This window comes from Monodon monoceros, unplaced genomic scaffold, assembly GCF_005190385.1.
Source record: "Monodon monoceros isolate NGI ecotype Baffin Bay Population unplaced genomic scaffold, NGI_Narwhal_1 Super_Scaffold_22, whole genome shotgun sequence".
NCBI lineage: Eukaryota > Metazoa > Chordata > Mammalia > Artiodactyla > Monodontidae > Monodon > Monodon monoceros.
The window spans coordinates 64,633,520-64,643,893 of record NW_021703779.1 but is presented as its reverse complement, the minus strand read 5'-3'; the positions used below and the strand labels follow the sequence as shown (position 1 = coordinate 64,643,893).

At 40.6% G+C, this 10,374-nt stretch overlaps 1 pseudogene across 1 annotated transcript; it reads left to right on the top strand.

The window, feature by feature from the left end:
* The first annotated feature begins 7,635 nt into the window (after positions 1 to 7,635).
* LOC114905827 lies at positions 7,636 to 8,436 on the top strand (annotated as a pseudogene). Its single transcript, XR_003796329.1, has one exon. The product of XR_003796329.1 is annotated as a tail-anchored protein insertion receptor WRB pseudogene (transcript).
* The last annotated feature ends 1,938 nt before the right edge of the window (positions 8,437 to 10,374 follow it).

Sequence of the window (10,374 nt, the reverse complement as noted above, 5' to 3'; positions counted from 1 at the left end):
GACTTATAACCATGATAAAGATGTGATTTTTATCCTAAGAGCTATGAGAAGCCATTTGTTGCAGTCACTGTTACCTTGTATTCATGATATATAAAGAACTCTCAAAACTCAATGGTAAGAAAACAAACTCAATTTTTAAAAAATGGTCACAGGACTTAGACACTTCCCTAAAGAGAATATACAGGTGACAAATAAGCACATGATAAAATGTTTAATACCATTTGATATTAGGGAAATGCAAATTAAAACCACTATGAGGATGTATATGTATAACTGATTCACTTTGTTATAAAGCAGAAACTAACACACCATTGTAAAGCAATTATACTCCAATAAAGATGTTTAAAAAAATAAATAATAAATAAACATTTAAAAAAACACTATGAGGGGCTTCCCTGGTAGCGCAGTGGTTAAGAATCCACCTGCCAATACAGCAGACACGGGTTCGAGCCCTGGTCCGGGAAGATCCCACATGCCATGGAGCAACTAAGCCCATGTGCCACAACTACTAAGCCTGCACTCTAGAGCCCACATGCCACAACTACTGAGCCCGCACACCACAACTACTGAAGCCCGTGTGCCTAGAGCCCGTGCTCCACAAGACAAGCCACCGCAATGAGAAGCCCGCGCACCGCAATGAAGAGCAGCCCCCGCTCGCCGCAACTAGAAGAAAGTCCGTGCACAGCAACCAAGACCCAACGCGGCCAAAAATAAATAAATTAAATTAAATTAACATTTAAAAAAGAAACTCACAATGAGATGCAACTTTATATCAATTAAGATGGCTAAAATAAATATAAAAATAATAATACCAAGTGTTAACAAGGATGCAGAACTCTGCACTGGAACTCTCTTACATTGCTGATAGAAGTGCAAAATGGTACAGCCACTCTGGAAAACAGCTTGGCAGTTTCCTATAAAATTAAACCTATACCTAGCATATGACCCAGCAATTCCCCCACCCAGGTATTCACCCTAGAGAAATGAAGATTTATGTTCACACAAAAACCTGTACATACATGTTTATAGCAGCACAATTCATAATTGCTCAGAATTGAAAACAATGCAGAAGTCCTTGAATGGATAAGCAAACTGAAGTATGTTCATACAATGAAATACTGCTCAGCAATACAAAGGAATGAACTATTAATACAAGCAACAACTTGCATGAACCTCAAGGGTATCATGCTGAATGAAATAAGGCACACTCATGAGTTTCATGGTGTATAAGATTCCAAATGTATGACAGTCTGGAAAAGGCAAAGCTAGAGGCATGGAGATCAGATCATTGGTTGCCAAGGACTAGGAGCCGGTGGAATATGTGACTAGAAAGGAGATGCGTGAGGAAGATTTTTGTGGCAATTGAACTATTCTGTATTCTGAGTGTGATAGGGGTTGCATGAATCTATACCTGTATTAAAACTCATAGCACTGGCCCCCAAATAAAATAAATGGAAAAAAAGAAAAAACTCTACAGGCCAATATTGCATAACTCAAACAGAACATCTACCAGCTAGATTCAGCCCATGAGCTATGAGGTTTTAACCTGGGCTCTTTAGTTTGTAGTACTCATATTAAAATAGAGCACCTCAAAATAATCTATGGTGTTAGAAGTCACGATAGTGGTTTCCTTTGGGGAAGAGGAGTGGGTAGTGACTGACTATCCATATGAGGGCTTCTAGGGTGCTGATAATGTTCTATGTCTTAATCTGGATGGGTTAGGGTAACCAACCATCTAGTTTGTCCAGAACAGAGGAGTTTCCCAAGATGCAAGTCTTCCAGTGCTAAAACCGGGACACCCCTAGGGAAGTTGGAAAAGTTGGTCACTCTACCAGTTATATGGGTATGTTAACCTTGTGAAAATTCATTGAGCTGTATAGTTGTGATTCATGCACTTTTCTACATGTGTGTTATAAAATACTTTGCCTTCAACTGGGCACAGATGAGGTCTGGTTAGCACAGGGTACACTAGAACTGTTATTTACAATAACGTAGACTTCTATTAACTCAACTTAAGGTTGCATTATCATTTTTCTCTGTCATGCCATAGAGCTAAAGCTGTGGTAAATTAAACCTCTCAGATATTTTTCACATGAACTGCTTTTAGGACATGGCAACCCTTTGCCTCATTTTACAAATAATTTCTAAACTTAGAGAGAGGACTTTAGATCTTTTCCCCCTATTAAAGTTCATCCTGGGACTTCCCTGGTTGTCCTGTGGGTAAGACTCTGCACTCCCAATGCAGGGGGCCCGGGTTCAATCCCTGGTCGGGGAACTAGATCCCACATGTATGCTGCAACTAAGAGTTCGTATGCCACAACTAAAGAAGTCTGCATGCCATAACTAAAGATCCTGCATGCCACAACTAAGACCATGTGCAGTCAAAATAAATAAATAAATATTTTAAAAATTCAGGGGCTTCCCTGGTGGCACAGTGGTTAAGAATCCGCCCGCCAATGCAGGGGACACGGGTTCGATCCCTGGTCTGGGAAGATCCCACATGCCGTGGAGGAACTAAGCCCGTGCACTACAACTACTGAGCCTGTGCTCTAGAGCCCGTGAGCCACAACTACTGAGCCCGCGCACCTAGAGCCCCCGCTCCACAGCAAGAGAAGCCACCGCAATGAGAAGCCTGTGCACTGCAACGAAGAGTAACCCCCACTCGCCACAACTAGAGAAAGCCCGCACGCAGCAATGAAGACCCAATGCAGCCAAAAATAAATTAATTCATTAAAAAAAATTCGAAAGCAGCAGTGGAATTAAATTGTTGAAAAAAAATAAAGTTCAACCTGCTTTTGCTCTTATTCTATTATATTTTACTGAAATATATGTTTGGCTTTGGGGATTTAATGTGTTAGCCTGGCCCCACATGATATTTTGCATGCTATTTAAAGGCATGAAAGAGCTCTCATCCACCAAATTCTATCCCCTTCACCCACCCTTGACATTATATATCAAAACCACCACTTTTTTCTGAGTAGCCCCTCCCTCATTGACTCACCTGTCAATACAGTTCCGAGCCCTTAGAACACTTTTGTTGTTATAAATTCAACTAAATTTTATTCATAGTAGTTGGGAAATATATGTACTAATTAAGGAGATTTTATGGTTAACCAAGTGTAATGGCGATGTGACATTTCACTCAGAACCCCCTCTTCAGAACTAAGGCACTCATTTCTAGCTGCTGGGAATATTGGTTGCCGAATGCTCACACTGAGTACCTCCTCAGAAATTGTCCTGTGTTGAAGGGAGCTGCCTTGCCTAAGGTCATGCCCCGTTCTCAGGGGCAGCCTACATGCAGTGATTGCTCAATGAAGGTCACAAAGGCCTACTTTCTTTTCTTCATTTCAGGACATTTCTGAAGGACCATCTCAGTCTGTGAGATTGGTTGCGACCTCTTTGCATCTTCTCCCTCTCTATCCAATCCTGATTTCCTTACTCCTTTACAGGTGTTGTTCCCAAAAGCAGCCCCCAATAATCCACTTACACACAAATCTCAAACTCAGAGTCTGTTTCCCAGGGAACCTTGGGAAAAGTTCAAAGATGACTCCCATGATCTTCACCTTCTGGTATTCACATCTTTGTATGACCCTCTCCCCTTGAGTGAGTAGGGCCTGCGACTTGCTTCTAACTGATGGAATATGATGAAGATGATGGCATGTCACTCCTATGATTAGATTACAATGTAGATATAAGACTCCCTCTTGCTGGCATGCACTAGAGAGACTCCCTTGCTGGCTTTGAAGTAAACTGCCATATTGTGAAAGGGACTATGGAGAGGGCCACATGGAAAGGAACAATGGGTGGCCTCTAGGAGCTGAGAGCAGCCGTTGGTAAATAGCTAGCAAGAAAACAAGAACCTCAGTCCTACAACTGTAAGGAGATGAAGTCTGCCAACATTCTGAGAAAAGTGGATCTTTCCTTAGCTGAACCTCTGATGAGACTGTCACCCTGGCCAACACCTAGATTGTAGTCTGGTGAGACTTTGAGCAGATTACCCAGCCAAGATGAGCCCAGGCTCCTGACTTACAGAAACTGTGAGACAATAAATGGGTGTTGCTTTAAACTGTTGAATTTGTTACACAGCAATAGAAAACTAATATACCAACCTATGACACCAAGAGCTAATACATACACTTGTAGAAAGAGTCAAGGAAGACTGGAGAATGAGAAGCCTTCATGGTGTACAACATTTGATTTTGAAATTATATCAAACTGTTCTTAGAGATATCTCAAGTTGTAGAGAAAATCTTTTGATGGGGATTCTATTTTTAATTAGGTAACTTGATATTCTGCTCCAGAATGGAATGAAGTTGACACATCCTAAAATTTTTCAGTATCTAAATTTGTCAAAACAGTCAAAGGAATTAAAAGTAGAGATAGGGCTTCCCTGGTGGCGCAGTGGTTGAGAGTCCGCCTGCCGATGCAGGGGACACGGGTTCATGCCCCGGTCCGGGAAGGTCCCACATGCCATGGAGCGGCTGGGCCCGTGAGCCATGGCCGCTGGGCCTGTGCGTCCGGAGCCTGTGCTCCACAACGGGAGAGGCCACAGCAGTGAGACGCCCGTGTACCGCAAAAAAAAAAAAAAAAAAGTAGAGATAACTTAATGGACAACATTTTGTCTTATAAAAATATTAGTCAAGGAGAGGTACTCTGAATGGAGGCAAAAAGACAGAACCTGTGAATATATTTGAGCTGAAGTATATATACTTTCTAATAAAAATATTAGTATTGAGAATGTTTTCCATTTAGTAGAATTTTTTTCTTCTCCTGTAGAGGGTGTTTTCTCAGTTAAAAACATTGTGATGAGAAGAATCAATTGAAGATGTTTGCAATTTCAAATTTATTAACCATAAAATGCAACTGTGAAACAAATTGCAGGCAATTTTATGAAAAGATTTAAAACATTATAACCATATTGAAAAAAATACGTTTTCAGAAAAATATTGGTAACGTGCTGTTAGAGACAGGTGTGGCTAAGAAACTGATTAAGGTATGTGAATATATACCAAAAAAATTCTGCTTGTGTTATTTTTTAATGTTCAGATAATCAATATAAGTGTTTTTTGCTTTAATGTACAGTGATATATGTTGTTTTTATTTTTAGAAAGAATTTTATTTTTGAAATTAGTTTTTAACAGAACTGTTTTATAGCCTACCAATATAATAAAGCCAATTTGTTGATCAGTAGGTAAATATTTCATATATACTGAATTGCTTTAGTGCCTCCTTTCACTCTCTAAAGTATTCCAGTTTAGTTCATATGGTCTCCCTAAGGCTTTAGGATCTTTTCTTTTTGGCTTTATCCCTATCCTTTAGCTTAGCAGTCTCTATAACCCAGATCTCATTTCATATGCAAACTTCATCTTCTGCAAATGTAAAAGGTCACTTATTTGGGCCGCTTAAGCTATCCATTCTTTATCACATTCAAGTGGGATAACAAGGAAAGGGATGTAGGAAGTTCAGAGGTATAAACAGGTTCTTGTTTTTGTTCTCTGGGAGGCCTCTTTTTGCCAATTAATTCATTAACAAGCCCCAAGAGTTGCCTCAGAAAAAGATTGATATCTCCAAGGACATGTGAGTAAAGTAATGAGAAAAGAACAAGTAAAAGGAAAAAAAAAACCCACACACATATGAGAACACATACAGAGAGAGAGAGAGAGAGAGAGAGAGAGAGGAGCTCTAACAAACAATAAATATGATTCTGAGGGGAAAAAACACCAAAATTGTGAGAGCAGGAAGGTAAAGCCTATATGAACCCTAGACACCTGTGCATTAGTCCCCTGGAGAGAAGAGTTTATGCCATTCTTCAGGTTACAGTGCCTCACTGTTGCAGGGAGGGGGACCCCTTCCAGGGCCCAAGAGTGAGCTCTTGTCTAACACTTGGAAATGAATTGTCCAAGGTGGCACGTGCTGACAATGCAAGAGACTTTATTGGGTAGGGGCGCCCGGGCGGAGAGCAGCAGGGTAAGGGAACCCAGGAGGACTGCTCTGCCATGTGGCTCACAGTATCAGGTTTTATGGTAATGGGATTAGTTTCTGGATTGTCTCTGGCCAATTGTTCTGACTCAGGGTCCTTCCTGGTAGTGCGCGCATCACTCAGCCAAGATGGATTCCAGCGAGGAGGATTCTGGGAGGTTGGTAGGACATATGGACTGGCGTCTCCTTTTGACCTTTCCTGAATTCTTCCGGTTGGTGGTGGCTTGTTAGTTCCGTGTTCCTTATCAGGACCTCCTGTCATAAAATAACTCATGCAAATGGTTAGTGTGGTGCTGGCCAGTTTCTTTCAGTGCTTCCCCTAACATCAGTACCTTCAACATTGGAGTCCTTTGCATCAGGCCACCATTGTAGTAAAGACCATTTCCCCCTATTATCTAATAGAACTCTTAAGTTGTAGCCAGGTAGATGGCTATCCAGCAAGAGACTACATTTCCCCATCTCCCTTGTGGCTTGGAGTGGCCAAGTGACCAAGTTCTGGAAATCATTGTGAGCCATTTCCACATTGTGACACTGAAAGGGAAAGTTCATGCTTTCCTTTGGCCCTTTTCCCCATCTGCTGGCTAAGAGATGCCAAAAGATGAAGCAGCCACCTTGGACCCAGACATGGCAGAGCTTCTTTACCAGCCCTGGACCACTTACCTCTACTCTGTTAACCTAAAAGAAAAACCAATTTCTATCTTGTTAAACTACTTGTGTACAATCTTGGGTCTTTTTCTTATAGTACCTGCACCCTCCTTAATAAAACCATGCTGAGCTAAACTTGCAAAATTTTAAAAGTACACACCGAGTCACTGGAACATGAGTAGACAGACCAATGGGACAAAAGAGAAAGTCCATCATAGAACCAAATACATACAGAAAATTAGTACAAAATCAAATCAGTGGGGTAAAGACGGACTTTATTTTTTACATGAATAGTGTTGACACAACCAGGTATCTATACTATAGAAAAAGATAAAGTTCCATCTCTTCCTCACACCATACAGCAGGTTAAAACTCTAAGTGGAATGAAGATTTAATGAATTTACCCTTTGAGCCAACAGTTTCATTTCTGCAAATTTATTCACGATAAGGACATATCTGCACTTTATGGATAATGTATGTACATTTTCTCATTGTTTGTAATAGCAAAAGACAGGAAAAAAACTTGTGTCTACCAATAAGGGATTAGATTTTTAAAACTATAATATATAATTGAATGTTATACTATACGAAGTTGTAAGAAAGAATGAGAAAGCTCTGTATTTTCAGGATGTACTTAGGTGAAGAAAGCCAGATGCAAAATAGTGTATAGTACTATGCTACCTTTTGTATAAGAAAGGGGAGAAATGAAAATATATATTTATTTTTGCTTGTATCTGTATAAAGAAACACTGAAAGGATATATCAGAAACTAATAAAATGGTTAGCTATGAGAATGGAAAGAGTGGGGTAGATGGGGACAGGAATGGGTATGGGAGTTCTAAATCTAAGTATTATGTAAGTAATAATTATTACTATTAAGTATTAATAGGCAGTGCGCAGGCACGGCGGCGCGCCTCTGCGGGGCGCTGGGCTCACTGCGCACGCGCGGCCATCAGCTTGGTCCCAGGTGGAGCTGTTTTAGCCGAGCTGGCGCCGCCGTGAGCCTCCGAGATGAGCGCGGCAGAGGCTGACCGCTGGGCTTGGCTGCTGGTGCTCAGCTTCGTGTTTGGGTGCAATGTACTCAGGATCCTCCTCCCGTCCTTCTCCTCCTTCACGTCCAGGGTGCTGCAGAAGGACGTGGAGCAGGAGTCTCAGATGCGAGCAGAGATTCAGGGTATGAAGCAGGAGCTCTCCACCGTCAACGTGATGGACGAGTTTGCCAGATACGCCAGGCTGGAGAGAAAGATCAACAAGATGACTGATAAGCTCAAAACTCACGTGAAAGCACGGACAGCTCAGTTGCCTAAGATAAAATGGGTTATAAGTGTTGCTTTCTACATATTGCAAGCTGCCCTGATGGTCACACTCATCTGGACATACTACTCTGTCCCTGTGACCGTGGTGCCGAGTAGATGGATAACTCCACTAGAACGCCTCGTAGCATTTCCCACTGGAGTAGCAGGGCTTGCAGCAAAGGAACAGACGCCTAGAGAACTTATGTGTCCAGTGTCACCGAAATGTGAAGTAGCAGGGCTACAGTTCAACCCAAGCCTGCCTCAGTATTCCAAGCCCAATACCTGGGGTCTGATACCCCATTTATTGAAACACCACCTCTGGTTCCCAAATTCTGTGACTCCTTTTCAATTCACACTATGCTTAGCCCCTCTGCAGCATTTCCTGCTATCGGCCATTCTTTCACTTCTGAAAGAATTTCTTTTGGGTTTTAAAATTAGTACATGTCATCGTAGAATGATTAGAAATATAAGAAAAAACTTTTTAAAAGACTCAGTAGCTATGGATAACCCCTCTTAACATTGTGGTATATTTTTTCCAGTCTTTTTTTCTATTTATTTTTGTATGGTTAAGGTTATCTGGCACATACAATTTTTTACCCCTCTTATTATGTAAGCATTTTCCCATATCAATAAATTTCTTCAGATAGGAGATGGACGTGCTGCTGGCTGTGCTGAGAGGGCAGCTTAATAAGTTTCTTTATTAAGGAAAAAATATATATTTGTATTTGTTTAATGTCAGGAAGTACTTGGTTAACTCTATCACTATTGCTTATTCTGAGGTATCTCCATATTTTAAAATATCAGTATAAGAACATTTTTCTATATTGACCTTTAATTACATTTCCACCATGAATTGACTTTAAATACTTTAGACTGATGAACAAAAAAGTTCTGTTAAGAAGTCTCTTCTGTATCAGTGCTAAAATCCAAGTACCATGAGCTCCAAGACCAGTGGCAGTGCTGGCACTCTATTTGGTTCTGTCAAAGTCCCTTACATCCTTTAGGACCAAGCCCATTCACCCATATTTGTTCAATTTATAGCTGCAGTTCCTGTAGTAATTCAGCATGTATCACAGACACACTGTATATATCTACAAATTTTTAAGCCTAACTGCTTGGGAACAAAAGTTGAAATAAACATAGAGGGAAAATATTTAGTTTCAGGAGGCAAGATTTTACTGAGCTAGATGAATACAAAAATAAACGATATGATGTTTGTGCTTTTTTATAAATAAATTTATTTTATTTTATTTATTTACCTTTGGGTGCATCGGGTCTTTGTTGCTGCACGCGGGCTTTCTCTAGTTGCAGCAAGTGGGGGCTACTCTTCGTTGCATTGTGCATGCTTCTCACTGCGGTGGCTTCTCATTACGGAGCATGGGCTCTAGGCGTGCGGGCTTCAGTAGTTGTGGCTCGCGGGCTCTAGAGCGCAGGCTCAGTAGTCATGGTGCAGCGACTTAGTTGCTCCACGTCATGTGGGATCTTCCTGGACCAGGGCTTAAACCCATGTCCCCTGCATTGGCAGGTGGATTCTCAACCACTGTACCACCAGGGAAGTCCCTGTTTGTGCTTTTTAAGAGGTGGTTATTTCACCTATTTATGCACAATTTCTGAGAGTTCAATATGTATATATACATATAAAGAGGTGACATATACATATTTTTTAAAATCTTGAGTCAATTTAGAATTAATATTTGTGTAAAGTATGTATGTATGTATTCATAATTCCTACTTATTTTGCTTAACATCTCACATAAAAGCATTTTTCATGTTATGGTACACTTTTCATAAACATACTTTTATGACTATAAAATATTTCATCATATAGATGAACCATAATTCACTCAACTATTACTTTCTAAAGGTAGACATTTGAGTTGTTTACAAACACTCAAGAGCACCATAAAAAAAGGACATAAGGAATGTCTTTGTGCATAAATCTTCCTGTATTCTGATCATTTCCTTAAAATAGAGTTCTAGGCTTCTTAGAATTACTGGATGGAGGTACATGATATATATGTAGAATTGTTCTCCAAAAGGATTTTACCAACTCCACCAGTCTCACCAGCAGTGTTTGAGAGTGCCCATTTCCTTATACATATAGAGGATTTTAAGGGTTAGGATCACTCACATTCAGTTTATTAAAAACAAACAAAAGTTAAATCTTAGCTCACCACCCCTTTCTTGCCCTTTCTATACTCTCTCCTCCACACCATGTGCCCAGAGTCCTCTGTGCTGCTTCCCAGCCACCCAGGGTCTCTCACTGAGCTGTCCCACCCAAGTTGGCCTTCCCTAGAAAAGTTGACACTCTAGATTTTTCCCTCCTTATCTCATCCCCACACCCAAATTCAAAACTTTATATCCTGCATCCAATCCTCTTGGCCTGCCCTGGCCAGCAGATCAATCTTTATTTTTTTTAATAATTTTGTTTTTATTAAACCAAAGAAATGTTGGG